This window comes from Diabrotica undecimpunctata, chromosome 1 (genome assembly GCF_040954645.1).
Source record: "Diabrotica undecimpunctata isolate CICGRU chromosome 1, icDiaUnde3, whole genome shotgun sequence".
Taxonomy (NCBI): domain Eukaryota; kingdom Metazoa; phylum Arthropoda; class Insecta; order Coleoptera; family Chrysomelidae; genus Diabrotica; species Diabrotica undecimpunctata.
This window is the reverse complement of record NC_092803.1, coordinates 74,015,166-74,033,548: the sequence shown is the minus strand read 5'-3', so window position 1 is coordinate 74,033,548 and position 18,383 is coordinate 74,015,166. Positions and strand designations below refer to the sequence as shown.

Sequence of the window (18,383 nt, the reverse complement as noted above, 5' to 3'; positions counted from 1 at the left end):
AGCTTCTCCGATTGTGCGCCTCTTATCTCCTGATTGTTATTCCATTCTTCATTTATTATGGTGACGAGATACTTGTAGCGCATCACTCTTTCTACTGGGTTTGGTTGATGTAGAGTTGACCTTTTGTTATATTTTTCTTGCTAATTGTCATGAACTTGGTTTTCTTTACGTTTATATTGAGTCTATATTGTTGACTGTAATACGTGATTTTGTTTATAAAGACTTCTAGGTCTTTTAGGTTTTCCGCAAATACTATGGTATTATCTGCATATCTGATGTTGTTTAGCCGGTACCCGTTTCGAGGAATGGGTTTTTCAGTTTCGTGCAAAGCTTCCATAAATATTCTTTCAGAGTAAAGATTCAAAATTAGAGGAGACAAAATACAGCCTTACCTCACTCCATGCATGATTTTCATATATTCAATGTGTTCAGCTTCAACTCTAAGATTTGAATATCTTAGAGGAAGAGGTAGTCAATTTAAAAGGGTATATTTATATATAATACTCTCATTTTCGAATATTAATTTCGCAAAAAATCTAAATAAATCAATCACCATGTTTTTCTTAAATTTGTTGAACGAGTAAATTCTTCTGTAAACACAGATAAAAAATTAGTCGCACTTTTTAAAAATTTATAGGAGTACCTACCCAGGGCGGACAAAAGAGTTTAACGGAGTATAAGGGACAGAGAGAAACTCCTCGCCTTGGTTGATATTAAACTTTATCGATTTAAATTAAAATTAAACTTGTACGAGGGAGTCTAACGCTTTCAGTTTAGAACTAAGGCTGACGTTTTTTTAGCCAGCCCAGCGCTGGTACGATATTTTGTTGAAAATAAGTAAAATCAAAATCTGATAGAAATAAACGGAAGATTTTTTCCACAAATTAAGATGGCGATCTTACTACCATTTAGAGAGTACTAAGTAATGTATCTAATTAATTCCAATTCGAAGGATCACCCACTAACGTGGGAAATAAGAACACAAGCATTAAACAATATGTAATTTAATGATCGATGTCCAATTTACACGAGTCCGCAAAACACCACACTAAAGCACTGTTACAACTTTTAAATATGTTACTAATAAAATTGTCACATGAACCAAGAATGTTTCCTTCAGTATTAATATACTAGATTAATAATGAGCGTTTGTGAAATATGTAGCCTTTAAATATAAGCTATATAGTAATAACTAGGTATACTCAATACATCTAAAACTTTTAATCGAATCGATTTGATTGAATACTAAACTGACACTGACTAATACGCGAGAGTTTAAAACTCTAACCAAGACGCGATTAGCTAAGCTGAGATACAATGTGATACTGACTACGTGATCAGTGCCTCAGCTATCAGGGGTCAGATGAAATTTCTTCGAAATTTTTATTAGGTAGCTAATGCCTGGTTGCACCAACATATCTTAAGCTTAAGACGTGCCTTAAGCTCAGCTTATGAAACATAGTCGTTACACCATTGAGTCTTAGATCAATTTTCAGCTTGAACCGATCCTAATCTCAAGTCCCCGTTCTGTAGAGTAGGGAGGGCGAGTTAAGTTTCACAGCACTTAGGCCACAATTGACCCATTGTGCATCCTCCCAGGGAGCTGTCACCCTTAGCTCATTGTCCATCCTGCCATTTCTAGCAAGGTGGACAAGTCACCAGGAGACATCTCTCTTATGTGGGCAGGTGTGGGCCAGGACTCGCCGAACGCGTACTCTCATATTAACGATAACTCTGGGCATTCACATAGGACATGCTCTACATTTTCGTCTTCTCGTTCACACTTTCTACATTATTCGCAGCTTAAATTACTGTCTGAGGCACAGTATAAAGTTGTCTATACTGTGTTTGAGTTTAAGATGAGCAATCTAACCTAAAAAAATTGACAGTTGTGTTGTGGAATACATACACACATTTTTTTTTATTTTCACCTGTATCTGTTACGCTCTAAAATAAATAAAACAAGGAGAGTTACTACTTAAGATATAATCAATATTTAAATTCAGAAAAAAAAACTATGTACCGACTGATGACAAGAAAAACTCATTCAGTACACATTTCAGTAAATTACAGCTTTGGTAGTGTTTAATGTTTGTTGCATTTTTGCAAGAAAAGGTCATTAACTATCATAATCAGCCATATAATATAGAAAAACCCATATAATGTAGATTATAAAATTAGTTGATTGTGATAGGCAGTGATCTTTTCCAGAAAAATGTACAAGAAAAGTAAATGGTCATTTACTGTAATGTATGCTTAATGACTTTTTGTTTAGCTTAAGCTATAGCTTAGCTTAAGCTATAGCTTAAGATCTGTTGGTGTAACCAGGCATAAAACCTCCTTTTGAATGGTTGTTAAACAGGAATTTTCTAGATACCAGCTTTCAATGGTTAAAAATGGTTTTGAATACTTTATACCAGTGATTTCTTTGGAATTTGCTAGGACAAAGTTACCTCATAAAATTAAAAATTGTTTGCTACCAGTAGCGTAACATCACTTGGATAAGGATAAAGATAACAAAAAAAAAAGGTTAAGGATAGAAAACAACTATATATATATATATATATATATATATATATATATATATATATATATATATATATATATATATATACATATATATATATATATATATATATATATATATATATATATATATATAAAATATATTAGAGTTTTCCAAAACTATATTTTTAAAAAATATTTATTTAACACAAAATAGTAACAATAGGTTTTACTATGATAAAAGCAGAATCTAGACTAACTTACAAATATGATTTTTATACAGAATGAAATATAATATTAAAAGTACAATATATAACATTCGGAACGTATGTTGTCTCAATCAGCGTTCTTCAGTTCACTGGACTTGGGTCATTACCTTATTAAAGCTTAGTTCGTAATTTATGGGTCGATAACTCCTCCTCTCCTAGAACTAAGCCTGTCGTGGAAGTTCGATTGTTTGCCCTTCTTCTTCCTTCTTTGTAGAATTGTTTTTCTTGGTTTTCGCTATTTTCTTTTGGAATAGAACAATAATTGTTATAATTATTCCAATATACAATAGAGTTGTCCAAATACTTGGAATGTGATACACAGGCGTAGTTTGTAATATGAGTCTTAATTCATGATTTGGAATATCTTTAAGTTTTAATAAATTTAGCGTTATTTCCAGTGGTGCTATTTTAAGAATGTCGAGATTTAATTGTGGTGCGTTTATCATCATTGGTTGTCCTGATGTAACATCTTGAAAGGTTAACTCTTTATTCTGGAATATAATTTTACATGGTGTGTTCTCTATAAGATAAATTCCGTTTACGATTTTTATTTGCGTCTCTTCTGCACATTTAATGAGTATTTTTTTTTTCTTTAGGAAAGACAGCTAAATATTGGTTAATTTCTGGAATAATTTCGATATGGTTTAATGGAATTTTCGCTTTTAAGTATTGGAAGTGCGTGGAGATGCCATGAAATAGAATTTCATCTTCACATGAGTGCTCGTGGTTGATTTGGAGATAACCAGAACATTGAAAGATCTTACCATAAGTACAAATGTCATTTAGAGGAATTGTTATTTTTTCGTTTTTTAATAAAGATCTTGAGTTTGGTAACATGATAACAAATTCTGACTTACTTTTAGTTGGGATTGGTAATAATTTATAAAAGTCGAAATTAGATTCATAATTAATAGGAATTGAAAGAAAATATTGTATTTGGTTCTTTTCTATTTTACATGTTATTTGGAAAATAGCTTCGAAATCTAAAATGTTTTCATATTTTACTTTAAAGGGTAGTTGTGTTTTATAATGTGATGAAATTTTTTGGAGTTCGTTATATAATTCACTAGACTTAATAATGCTAGGATGTAATGTAGTGTTTTTAGTTTGCAAAATGTAATAGAATTTTGGACATTTTCCATTGTATTGAGTATTAGGTTGTATGTTATTATAATTTCGTTAAACATGTCTTTTAAACAGTTGACGTTTTTAAGATTTGCGTGGAAGTCTACTATATTTTTTATTGCCAAAATTTTTGATTTTAAATTAATTTCATTTTCTTGTATGTTTTGAATTGTTTCATTAAAATTATTGATAATTTCGTGACTTGTATGTATGTTTAGAAGATAGAATTTTTCCTCAATGTTATTTTTGACGTACTGTGCTATATTAACATAATTTTTTGTTTCGTTATTGAAAAATTTAAAATTAGAAAGATTATTTTTCAGGTGATCATACTGTATATTTAAGCTATCATATTCTTCTAAAAGCGGATTTAAATTGTAGTAATGGACAAATGTTGCAGGTCCCAATTTGATTGGTAGTATGCCTAGATTATGGGTAACATCTTTTATTTGGATTGCTGCGCATCCGATTGTGAGGAACCTGAAAATTTGTAAGGTTTTTTTAGGTCGTTTGACGTTAGAAAAGTCGATATTTTCGGCAGTATTTTTATGTCGAGTAATTATTTTCGCGGTTTAGCTTTTTTATTAATTTTGCTTATTTCTTCAGCATTGTATTTATTTTTTGTTTTACCTTGGAATTGTCTGTTACGCACAAATATTTTAGTGGAGATTGTTTCAGGCAATTCTTCTCGTTTTTAGTTAGCTTTTAAGATTACTTTTCCTTTTACGTTTTGTAAAGATTTATTGATATTAGAATAAAGTATTTTCATCTTTTCTTTATGGTTTGAAATATAATTATTTAAAACTTGTTGCTCGATATTGATATCAAAAGGAGAATTATTATTTATATGTCCGGTAAACAACTCGTATGGTTTCATTTTTGTTACTGAATGGATGCTGTTATTATAGGCTAGTAAGGCATAATTTATTTTATGTTCAATATGGTCATTTTTATATTCTTTTTGATTATTTAGTAGTCTAACGTGTTCAATGATCGTAGAATGAAATCTCTCGGCAATTCAATTAGACTCTGGATGCTGAGATCTTATAAAATGTACTTTTACCTTGTGTAACTCTAACAATTCTTTGACAACTGAATTTTTCAATTCGGTTCCATTATCAGATATTATTTGTTCTGGAATGCAGTGATGAGTAAAATATCGGATTAATGCATTCGCTACTTTAATACCTTGAGCTGAATTTATTTTGTATAGTTGACCATATTTAGAAAAAGAATCTATTATAGTTAAAAATTTTGTATTTTCTAACGTAATCGAATCTAGGTGTACAATTTGGAAGGGTTTAGATGCAGTAGGTGTTATATTGAACATGGGTTTGACAGATTTCCTGTCGTACTTTGTTAATTGGCAAATTTTACAATCATTTATGAAGGTTTGGATAGATGCTCTTTGATTCGACCAATAATATAAGGCCTTTATTCTAGTTTCTGTTTCATCTAATCCTCTGTGGTTTTGTTTTCCATCTTGATTATTTTTTATTATTTCCTCAATTTCATTTAGTGGGATATCAATTAGCTTCTTGGTGCATTTAATAAGAGATAATTGCGAAGATTTGAAATATTTTTGTATGACGTTACTAAATATTTCATATATAGGATCTTCGAAGTACAAATGATATTTAACTTTAGGTGCTATATATTTTTTTACAAATTTAACTATGTCGCGTTCAGTGTCATTTTTTGAGAATTGTACAAGAATTCTTTGTTTTTTATCATAAAGTTTTATAATAGATGGTGCTGCTGGTTCGTAATGAACTTGAGAAATGATAATTTAATTTATTCCAGTGTTTACCGAGCTTTCTGATATAGGTATACCTGTAATCGGATTTTCTTTGTTTGTATGGATTATAACACCGTCGCTATCATGGGAATCTTCATCATTGGCATCTTGGTCATTTATTATTTCATCGGATTCAACAATCAAAGACTCTGAATCTACGTTATTTGGGGTTCCTAATAATGTTTCATTAAAATTTTCTATATAGTCGAAGAAATTTGGAGGTGTTTCGGGTTCTATGTCTTGAGTTTCATTTGCATTTAATCGTATTCTTGATAGACAATCACTATTTGTGTTTAGAGCACCTTTTTTATAAACAATCTCATAGTCATACTCTTCGAGTTTTAATCTCTAGAGAACTAATTTTGAGCTAGGATCTTTTAACGAAAATAACCATTGAAGAGGCTTGTGATCTGTCACGAGAGTCATGCGACGACCAAAAATGTATGGGCGGAAATATTTAACAGCCCAAACTATAGCTAGGAGTTTCTTTTCGATCGTAGAGTATTCTATTTCTGAATCATTCATTGTTCTACTCGCATAAGCAATTGGTAGATCAGAACCTATTTTTCCTTGACTCAAAACTGCATCTATTGCAAAGTTACTCGCATCTGTTGTCAGATTAAATGGTTTAGTAAAGTCAGGGTATTGTAAAATTGGTTCATTTGTAATAAGATCTTTACAAATATTAAACCATTCAACATAATCTGCGTCTTTAATATTTATTTCGTTATTCTTCTTCAGTCGCATTGTTAAGGGTTTTGTAATTTTTGAAAAATCTTTAATAAATTTCCGATAATATCCCAATAGTCCTAGGAATCCTTTTAATTATTTCGTTGTAGCAGGTATTGGGAAGTGTTTTATAGCCTTTACTTTTTCTGGGTTTGGCTTGACTCCGTCTGGAGTGACAATATGACCTAAGTAGGCCACTTCCTTTTTTAAAAATTCAGATTTGCCCAACTGTATCTTAAAGTTGGATTCACGTAGTTTCTGGAATACTTCTTTTAAATTTATGAGATGTTCTTGGAGGCTAGTACTGAATATTATGATATCTAGGTAGACAAGGCATTTTTCGTTTTGTATGCCTCTCAATATAATATCCATTACCCTCTGGAATGTAGCTGGGGCATTTCTAAGTCCAAATGGTATTCTTAAAAATTCATAGTGACCGTTTTCGGTGTTAAAAGCAGTTTTTGGAAAGTACTAGTACTAGGAAGTACTGGTACTTTACCAGTCTAGCGTGGTAAAGTACTGACAACGCCCTAATTTGTCCAAGAGATCAGTAATATTTGGAAGTGGATATCTATCTCATAAAGTGATAGCATTTAAACGTCGGTAGTCAACTACAACGCGATATTTAGGTTTGTTGGAGGCATCGAGTTTTTTAGGAACCACCCAAATCGGTGAGGACCATGGAGAATTAGACGGTCTGATGATATTTTGGTCTAACATGCCTTGAATTTGATTTTGGACGTCTTTACGATATATTTCCGGATATCTCTATGATTAAGAATATATTGGAATCTCGTTAGAAGCTTTTATATTATGTTTTATTTTATTAGTGAAAGACAATTGGTTGCCCTCAATATGAAAAATGTCCGAATATTCTCTGATTAGTTTTAAAATGGAATTCCGCTCTTCGGTATTCATATGTTTGGTACGGATTTTAGAAATATCAAATTTAAATTTTTCGGTATATATAGAATTAAGATTGGGATGATTTATTTGTTCGTATTCATCGAACTTTTCAACTTCTATTGGTGAACTTAAATCAACATTAAAATGGGACTCTGATGAGTTCGTAATAGTGCAGTTCATTATTAACAACTCTTGTAATACATTGGGGAATTTCTAATTTTCCTAATTTTATATAAGGTACAATTACGTCACAATTTTCTATATTTTTTATGTTTAACCTAATTACTTGTTCAGAACGTGGAGACACTACTATACAATTCGTGCTGCCAGCGGCTGGTCTATAATAGGAAATTTTAATTGAGCAAGTAGGTATTTTTAGTTAATTATTTACTAAATCAATATTTGCTTGTAATAATTTTAAATTATCTAATCCTAATAAGCAATCGAAATAATCGTGAAACTTAAATATATGATAATTTAATTTTAGCGGCTTTTTATACCTAAATATAGACGAGGAAGGAATTACGGTACAGAAATTTTCCTTGGTAGTTCCAAGAGCAGTAGAAATTTGAAATGGTTTTTGAAATATTGAATTTTTAAAATATTTGTCACCTATTTTTGGTGTAATAAAAGATTTAGTGCTCCCGGTATCTATTAGAACTTTTAAATTATGTTCAGGGAAAATTATGTACGGCAATTCGCATTCTTTGTTAGTTAAGTTTAATAATTCTACATTCTTCCGAGGCTAGCTCCTCTAAAAAATGGTCTTGGGATGAACTTTCAGGACAATCTATATTATAAAGTTTTTCCGCGATAATATTTTTATTTTGGCTTGCAAAATTATTGGGGTTACGGAAATGAGTCCTATTTTGGAAGTTTTGCGTTGGTCTTTGGAGTAGGGTTTGGGAATTTTCTATTCGGATTTGGCTTGAAAGCATCATTGTTTCAAGAAATAATAATTGCGGCTTCGCCTTTTATTTTTGCTATTATACTTGACATCAAATATTCATTTTGACCATTTACATCCGCAGCATTATAAAATTTATTTACAAGTTTTTCGCAAATTTCTAAAAATCTAGGAAGTAATGTATGATTTCCATCAAAATCTGGAATCATATCTAAGTATTTTTTCTTTAATTGTGGAACTGCCATTTTAAATTTATTATTTAATTTTAATATTTCTGGAATTATTTTATTATTACTACTAAAATGTAAATTAGTTAAAATTGAGTCAGAATCTGTATCTGAGTTACTACTCTCTGAATAATCAGTATCTGGTGTTAAATTAGGCTCTATATATGACATTAATTCACTTACAGTAATGTAGCGATCTTGTCCATAGAATACCCTGCTTTGGAACTGGATCTAGAGACACTCACAATATTCACTTGAAAGTCCCTCCGGTATAGAAATACGAATCTTCTCGTCAGGTTACTCAATTCGCCCAACTGGAATTCACTTCGCGAATATGGTTCAAATGGTCAAAAAATCGTAGAAACGAACCGGGAGTTATATTCATTAACGCCCGTTTGACCATCCAATCTGACTGCGCCAAATATATTAGAGTTTTCAAAAAATATATTTTAAAAAAATTTGTATTTAACACAAAATAGTAACAATAGGTTTTACTATGATAAAAGCAGAATCTAGACTAACTTACAAATATAATTTTTATACAGAATGAAATATAATATTAAAAGTAGAATGTATAACATTCGGAACGTATGTTGTCTTAATCAGCTTAATTCAGTTCACTGGACTTGGGTCATTTCCTTATTAAAGCTTAGTTCGTAATTTATGGGTCGATAACTTATATATATATATATATATATATATATATATATATATATATATATATATATATATATATATATATATATATATATATTTTCTTGGGCTTAGGTTCATAAAAAATTGTTTTGATACCAAGACATTTTTATATATTTTTTCGACGTTTCGACAGAATATCCATGCCTTTTTCAAGAAGTAATATGGACTAAAAAAAAACATTTTATCAAAAACATAACACGGTTTAAAAGTGAAACTTTGCACTTACCAAGCATGTAAAAATGGTGCTAACAAGTATACATAAACGTCACAATTAAAATAATATTAAAAGCATAGGATAAACCCACTAAGACGCACAAAAAGATAATCTCAGAACGCCTATGATGTTAAAATAACTGATTGTTTAAACGATAAACTAACATCAATAAACAACATATTAAATTTAAAATACATTTTACATGTAGTGACTTAGTGGATCTGTCCTATGCTTTTAGTATTATTTTAATTGTGACGTTTATGTATACTTGTTAGCACCGAATTTTTACATGCTTGGTAAATCCAAAGTTTCACTTTTAAACCATATTATGTCTTTGATAAAATGTTTTTTGGTACATATTATGTTTTAGTATCATATTTATATAAAAATTCAAATATAAAAATGTTTTAGTATCAAAACAATTTTTTTATGAACCTAAGCCCAAGATATATGTATATTGTTACGAACATGCTTTCAGCATGGCCTATGTAACGGTTGCATCTCGAAATGGCTTCGAGAACCTTCGCGATGTATCGAGCGCTGTAGAAATCCATTTGTCAAACAACGAATTAGAGATGGGACTACCCCAGAAGATTCGAGAATAATACTTTTTGGTACATATATGTAACGATGTTATGAGTGAGTTTAGTTGATAAGAGAGCATCGAACTGTAAATAACCTATAAATAAAATTCGAACCGCTCGTTTTATTTAAAAACGCTACAATATATATATATATATATATATATATATATATATATATATATATATATATATATATATATACATTATATATTGCTGACTACAATCGCAGGGATCATAGAGTATATTGAGTCAAGTTGTGTCAAGAAATATACGAGAAGATTATAATACAAATTCGAAAACAATTTTCTACAATAAAAAGCTAACAGAAAATGATCTAAAATGCCATGGTGCACAAATATTTGGCGACCACGAGTTAGAGATGAATCAAAATAAACGAAAAATTTGTTTTTTAAAACTTGAATATCCTGTATAGTTTCATTATTAATGAATTTGCACAAACACGTCATTGAATCGTCGATTTAGAACATCTGGTAAAAAGAAGATTGTGTTTGTCACGTGGCTGTAATTGGTTGTGATATAAAATCTAGATAATAAAATTATTGAGCGCATTATTTCAGAGTAATTTTAAGTATATACATTAGATATTATTTATAAACAAGATATTTTGCACTTTATCTGTAATAAAATATATTATAAAGCAATATCTTAAATGAAAACAATAATTTATTTTTAATGAAATGAAATATAAATTAATAGACTTTCTCTATTTATTAAATTATTTTGGATTTTTATGGTGTAAATTTGTCTCCTTTACAAGATAAATATTTTGCATTTTTACGACAGCTATTGCGTAACGAAATTAAAACATTAATTTATCTTTAATACCATGTACCACTTTTCTTCAGCAATTTTATGCATAATTTTAATATGGACAATTAAGATGAGGGAAAATTTTTTTCAAATGTTTAAAGACATTAGTGTAAAAAGTAGTCATATATTTTTAATTAAAAATAACTATTCTTCCTTGAAAATGTTTTCAAATTATAAAAATAAACTCGAGACATTTAAAACTTTTTTAAATTATTTAAGAATAACAGTAACCGATGGGTTATGTTAGGTGTGATTCGTGGTGTGATTGGAAGGGTTTTTTTAATCTAGGGATTGAAAGAACAAATTTTTTATATACTGGGAATCAGTGATGGCCGGTTAGGGTCGGCAGGGTCGGCAGTGCTGATCCACACCTTAATAGATATTATAGATTTTTTTTAATATTTAATTTAATCAGTATTTCGATAACTAATTGTGGCAGGTAATAAGTTAATGTCATTTGTTTTTATGAAATAAAAAAATATCTGTGAGATAATAAATTTTATTTAAGGTTTTTAAAAGGATTCGTCCAATCTGAGCGTTAAGTGATCCCTGCGTAAGACAATTTTCAAATTAATGATCCAAAATCCGAGACATCCATCCGCTTGTGTGAATTCTTAAAAAGACACGTTTCGGGGACTTCGGCAAGTCGATCCCAAGCTTGACGATATACATGTAAAAATCAACGGAATATTAGTTGATGAGCAACCAAACATAAATTTCTCTCCTTAGGCATTTAACTGCCAAGTACGGCAAATTAACCTAAAAAATGCAAGCTATGGGAGAAACTGTAAGTATTGATAAATCTGATATTGTAAATTATATTTTGCAAAATGGGTTTTTATCTATTCCATATGAAGAACAAGTTCTTCGAAATAAAAAACAAACTTTTCTGTTGGCCTTGCATTTTATTTTCGACAAATAAGAGCAAACATCAAAATCCGTGGTGTGAATCTGGTTACAATAATTTAAATGAATTATTTAGGGCTTTACAGAAACATGATATTTCGAAAGATCATACATACAGCCAGATTGAACTAGATTTATTTGGAAAACAAAATATCTATGTTTCATTAGATAATGCCCAACGTAAAAATGCTATTAAACATAACGAAATTGTAAAAAATAATCACGCAGTTTTACGTCGTTTAATTGATATTGTAATTTTTTTAAGTTGTCAGGAATTATCATTTAGGGGACACGATGAATCGGAGCATTCGTTAAATCAAGGTAATTATAGAGAACTAATAAAAATGTTGAAAAATACGATTTGGTATTTTCTAATTTACTTTCTGATTCGAAGACATTTAGCGGTGTATCTAAAACAATCCAGAATGAATTAATATAATCAATTGAGTAACGTTATTGAATCTGAGATTCAGGAAACCATTTGCTTTTCACTAAAAGTAGATGAAACTACCGATATATCATGTCATTCACAATTATCAATTGTTGTTCGATACGCGTTACGTGGTAATATTTATGAGAGGTTTTTAGGTTTTAGAGACGTGAGTAAAAGCCATAAGGCAGAATATATTTTTGGTGTTTTAAAGAACAGATTAAAATTTTTGATATCAAAAATAAATTGGTAGGGCAAACTAATGACGGCGCTGCCATGATGTCTGGTGAATTGAATGGTCTCCAGGCGAAAGTTAAAACTATTGCACCGCAAGCTTTATTTACTCACTGTCATGCGCATAGAATGAATTTAGTTTTGCAGGATACATTATAAAAAAATTAAAGAATGTCGTCTTTTTTTGCCAGTTTAAGCAAATTTGCTTCATTTTTTTCAAGCTCGCCTAAACGGACCAATGTTTTAGAACAGTTTGTTTCGAAAAAAATGCCAACAGTTTGTCAGACGCTATGGAATTTTAAATCTCGGTTAGTTTTCACCGTAGCAGATTTTCGTGAACAGCTTTTGGAAGTTTTTGATTTTATTATTGAATGCGGCGATTTTGAAAGTGATGATATCTCGATCCGTTAAGCAATCGATTTGGAAACTTTATTAAATGATTACTATTTTAACATACTTTTAAATATTTTTTAAAATGTGTTTACCCAAACTGATTTGATATTCAATGTTGTTCAAAATCAGTTAACTGACATTATTCGTTCCAAAAATAGAATAACAAAACTGGTGCAAAATCTCAGAAATTTTCGTAATGATAGTAATTTCCAGTAATACGCATTACGCAGTGACGTTTTGAACTCGCTTGATATTTCAGAACCCTCTAAATAAAAGATAAAGGCATGACACAAATACTGATCTCGAGAAACGATTATATTTTGAAATTTTGGATACTATTATTACGCAAATAGATACTCGTTTTTCGAATTTTGAAGATTTGCAAATTTTTGACCTCTTTGAAGATTCAAAAGTTAAAAGTTACGCCAAAGAATTTCCAAGATATTTATTAGTCAGGTTAATTAAAAATTATCCATCATTCTTTATTAAAATAAAATTAGAAAATGAATTAAACGTTTTATATGCTGATCCAAATATTTTTGGAAGGTGGGATAAGTTACAAAATATGTATAATTTTATATACTGCAATTCTTTACAACAAACTGTTACCAAAATTAATAAATTATTGCCATTAATTATCTCATTACTACTAACTTCTGCCTCAAATGAACGAGATTTCTCTTGTCTCAAAAGAATCAAAACGTATTGTCGAAACACCATGAAACAAGAGAGAATGTCAAGCTGGTTTCAAATGTCAATAGAAAAAAAACTTTTAAAATCTCTCCAAAACTCTAATAAATTTTACAATGACGTTATAACCCATTTTGCTACTTCCAAACAGCGTAGACTAGAGTTAATTTATAAACATGTTTAGGTTAAAATTTATAGGAAAAAAAATCTCATATGATGATTGAAGTCTTTTTATAAGACGGTATACCTATATGAGGAGACAAAAAAAAACTTGCCGACTTTGTCTCTAAAGCCACGAGTCGCCACTGCTAGGAATATTATGTTGACGAAGCTTTGTCCTCTACGTATTCTCTTATAAAAGCATATTTAAGCGCCCATGCGTTTCTCTAACGAAGGATTGAGGGTCTAAGCTCTGGCAGCCGTAGCAGCAAGTACCCTGCGGATTCTCAGTTAAAGGTCTAGGTCATGTCTGATAAAGAAGTTCTTCATGCCAAAGTTCCCCAGACGATGGAAAATGGTACTTATTATAAAGATACTAAAACATGAAAATGGTACTTATTATAAAGATACCAAAACAGGGTGAGAAAAGATATTGTGAAAACTAAAGATTAATATTAATAACACTTTTAAATATCATAAATAAATTAACAGTAATAATTATAAAGAACCAATTGACAAACAGTGTGGAACCAATGTTAGGGAAGGAACAAGCCGGCTTCAGACCGAACCGATTATGTATAAACCAAATTAACACACTGTACCTAATCGTAGAACAGTCGCAGGAATTCATCTTCCCACTCTTCATATGCTTTGTGGACTTTAAAAGAGGTTTCGATATGCTTACAAATATGGCATTATAGAAAGCACTACAGGAAATAGAAATACCAGAAAAAAAAAATCTCATCAAATAACTCTAGAGTAAGACAGAAAGCCAAGCCCTACAAAACTGATCCACTAGCTGCGCAAACGAAGTAAAACAGGACTGTGTTTTATCCCGCCTACTACTTAATATTGTACAAAACTCTGTACTAACAAGGAAAAGTAGCTGACAACAATCACAATCGACTAACAAAAAAGAAACCTAAAATGCCATGGTTTACCAATTTTAAAATTAAAGATGAATCATAACATGAACGAAAAATTTTTTTATACTTGAATATTCCGTATCATTTCATTTTGTAATTTGCACAAGTGAATGAATCATCCATGTAGAGCATCTGGTAAAGAGTAAATTGTTTTTTGTCACGTGGCTTTAATTGTTTGTAATATAAAATCTAGATAATAAAATTATTGCGCTCGTTATTTCAGAGTAATTGTAAGTATACAAATCAGCTATTTGTAAACAAGATACTTTGTACTTTATTTTTAATAAATTATAATATTTTAAAGTCATATCTTAAATTAAAGTAATCATTTAACGTTCTCTATTGGGTATGAAAACTGAAACAATAATTTATCTTTAATACCGTGTATGGTTATTTCTGTTCTTTATATTTTCTTCTTAAAATACTAACTTTAACAAGTTAATGCGTAATTTTAATATTGGCAATCTAAATAAGGGGTAACTCTTTTTTCAGATATGTTAACTAACTACATTATTATCCCTCGATCATTAGCGTTGTTAGATTTTGTCTAAACATTTTCCTTTAGTAAAGAACTAATAATGGCAGTACCGCAAAGTCGTTCCATGAATTCCTAGTTTATCTATAGTCGGTTCGCTATATTTACGCGGGTTTCGGATTAACAAAATTATGCTAATGACTCATTGATAACTAGTTGCAGTAAACGACTTCCCAGAAAATTAGGTAAAAACTGCATTAATGGTCATATTTTAAAATACATTAAAATAACATTAGGGTAGGTATAAATTTGTTACAATATTGCAGTTGAATTGATTCTTGGCCAGTGTTGACATTGTATGTTTGGTGGAAATATTTAAAAATGCCTAGACGTGTTTTAGATGTAGATAGTCTAATTTGTAGTGTACATAAGTATTTTACGGATGAAAAAGAAAATGGCGGTCCTTTAAAATCGGTAATGTCTGTTCAACAACGCGTATGTGATGCTCTAGGAATTAGTGAAACCAAACTAAGAGGAGTATTACAAAATCGCAATAATGAACGGCCGAAAGAAGATCACCGAAAAACTCGCCTATCATTGAAAACGAAAGATATTCCAGATGGAAAAAAATTTGAAATTCGTGATATCATTTATCGAATGCGAGCCAACAAGGAACATGTGACCTTAAATACAATTCTCTCAGAATTAAAAGATAGAAAATTTGACGAAATTGGCAGAACAAGTCTATGGCAAGTGATACATAATTTGGGTTTCAAATTTCAAAAGGAGGATAACAGAAAAGCCCTTTGTGAAAGAAGTTCTGTTGTGCATAAAAGAATTAACTTTCTAAGAAAATATTCTAAATTAAAAAAAGAAAGGGCAAATTTTATATATTTAGACGAAACATGGATATTTTCTAGGGGTGCAACCAAGAGAATATGGCAAGATGATAACGTAAAGTCTATCAAACATACTGATGAAGAAGGGAAGCGACACATAATTTTATATGCAGGAGGGAAATCCGGTTTTATAGAAGGTGCTGATTTAATATTTTCATCTAAATCAAAATCAAGTGACTATCATGATAATATGAACACAGAAATGTTTGTAAAATGGTTACATGAAAAACTTCTCCCAGGTTTAAGTGAGCCCAGCGTAATTATTTTAGACAATGCACCTTATCATTCTGAAGTATTAAACAAAAGTCCAACGAATTCTTGGACTGTTAATAAAATTAAAGAATGGTTGACAAAGGAACATATACCATTTACACAACATATTTTAAAATCAGAATTATTACGCTTGGCAAATATCCACGCAAAACCAAAAACCTTTGTTGTGGATCAGATTATTGAAAGTTACGGTCATCAAGTTTTACGTCTGCCACCGTATCATTGCCAGTTTAATCCCATCGAATATATATGGAGAATAGCAAAACAATATTATGACAACCATATTAGGCCTAACGGTTATAGCGACGACGCAGTTCGGGAAACTTGGCGAAAGGCACTTTCAATTGTAACTCCAGAAGTGTGGTGCAACTGTATCTTCAAGTGCGAGAAACTAATAGAAGATTGGTGGACTCGTGAAAATAAAATAAACGAAATAAGTCCAATCATAATAGCAATTAATGGTGATGACAGTGATGATGATGACGATTATGATATTTTTGATGATAATGACTGATTTTCATTTTTGTTGGCAAGTTATTTTTTTTTTTTATTTTTCATTAGAAATTCTCTCCATGGAACAAATATACATTTATTTTCTGTGTGAAGTGTAATATAAAATTATTATTAGGTTTATATTAGCCACATTAGACTCCATTAATGAAGTAATTCTCCTTATTATACTGTCAATTATATAAAAGATTTTCCATTATTATTTAATTAAAAAAAGTTATGGATTATTTTTCATTTCATTTGACCAGTTGATATTTTCCCAAAGAGTTGGTAATTAAAACTGGGTACTTACAATAAAATTTTTAATCTGAAACCCGCGTAAATATATCGAACCGACTATATTGTAGCACTCCCCCAATAATTTGTTTTGCCTGCTGCCTTCGATAAAATTTCTTTTAGTAGCTAGGTATTAGGCAAAGGTTCCGAATATTTGGATTTGGATTCGGATCAGAAGTTATATTACAATTCTCTTTTTTATTTTCGTACTTCTCGTTTCTTTGCATATCTTATTTTTGATTTTCATTAGGGTTCTAATACGAAACAGGGTTCCTTATCCCAAAGTGTGATTCCTTATCGCGATCTCAATATGGGTCTCTCTCAATACCAATTAAGTTTGAGGTTCTTGATTTTGCAACACAATATTCGTAACTAAGACTACAGTATTTTTCGCCTCCAGCACAACCCTTATATAATAAACTTTTACAACATCCTTTTATTACGGGATTATAATCGATTACCTGCTCCAACAGTACCAAGAATAATAGGTAGTATATCTATAGGTGCTATCGGTAATATTGAAGACTGGAATATTGAAATAAAATAAACCTTGGAATTTCCAGTTACTTAGTTATACCATTATCTACAGTTAGATAAATATGTAGTATTTAAAATCCGCAAATCGAAATAACGTTTATGCGTTTTATACAATTTTTTGTATAAATATGCATTTTGCATATTTACTTAAGTCCAATCATAAGCATCCCATTTTTTTTAAATATTTTGTGAACAATTGTTCTTTTTCTTTTTTTGTGTATATCTTTCGCGTGTTTATCATCTCTATAACCGACCTCGCTGATAATCTACAACGAGTAAAGTGAATCCAGTATCTTGAACCTATTTCTTAGCAGTTTAGTAGTGCTTATGGTACAATTCTAAAGAACCGATACGATGTAAATTAAAAGTCGAAGGTAAAGTAATAGAACAAACAACAAATTGTTATCATATGAGAATAAAGATCAATACGGAAAATGATAAAACACGCTAGGCTATAACAGACTGCCAAAATGACATAATATAGAGAAATAAATATATTGATATATACATGAAACCTAGGTATACAAGAAAACTGTACAACTATACACTGAAGAAACAAGGCCTATTACAATTGAAAAAAAGCAATAATTTAAACAACAGAGTTGAAAACGCGACGAAGAATACTTAGCAAAACTGTATATGGTAGGAAAAGAATTGAAAACGTTGGAATGCAGTACAAAACATATCCTGTTAACACATGTCTACAAAAAATGGAATTGGATAAATATATTGATAAAACGGGACAAAAAAAATAGTAAGAATACCCCAAGAGAAATCATCAATAGGGCAAATAATTATTGGGCGACCTAATAAACACTGGTGTGAGTATCTAGAGATCTAGACGATTGAACGCACACTTTGCCTCTTAAAAAGATTGAAGAAGA

At 30.4% G+C, this 18,383-nt stretch overlaps 1 protein-coding gene across 2 annotated transcripts in view; it reads right to left on the bottom strand.

The window, feature by feature from the left end:
* The window catches only part of LOC140450714 (juvenile hormone esterase-like), a 49,033-nt gene that overhangs the window by 26,229 nt on the left and 4,421 nt on the right, over nt 1–18,383 (bottom strand). The gene's annotated exons all lie outside the window — the stretch shown is intronic.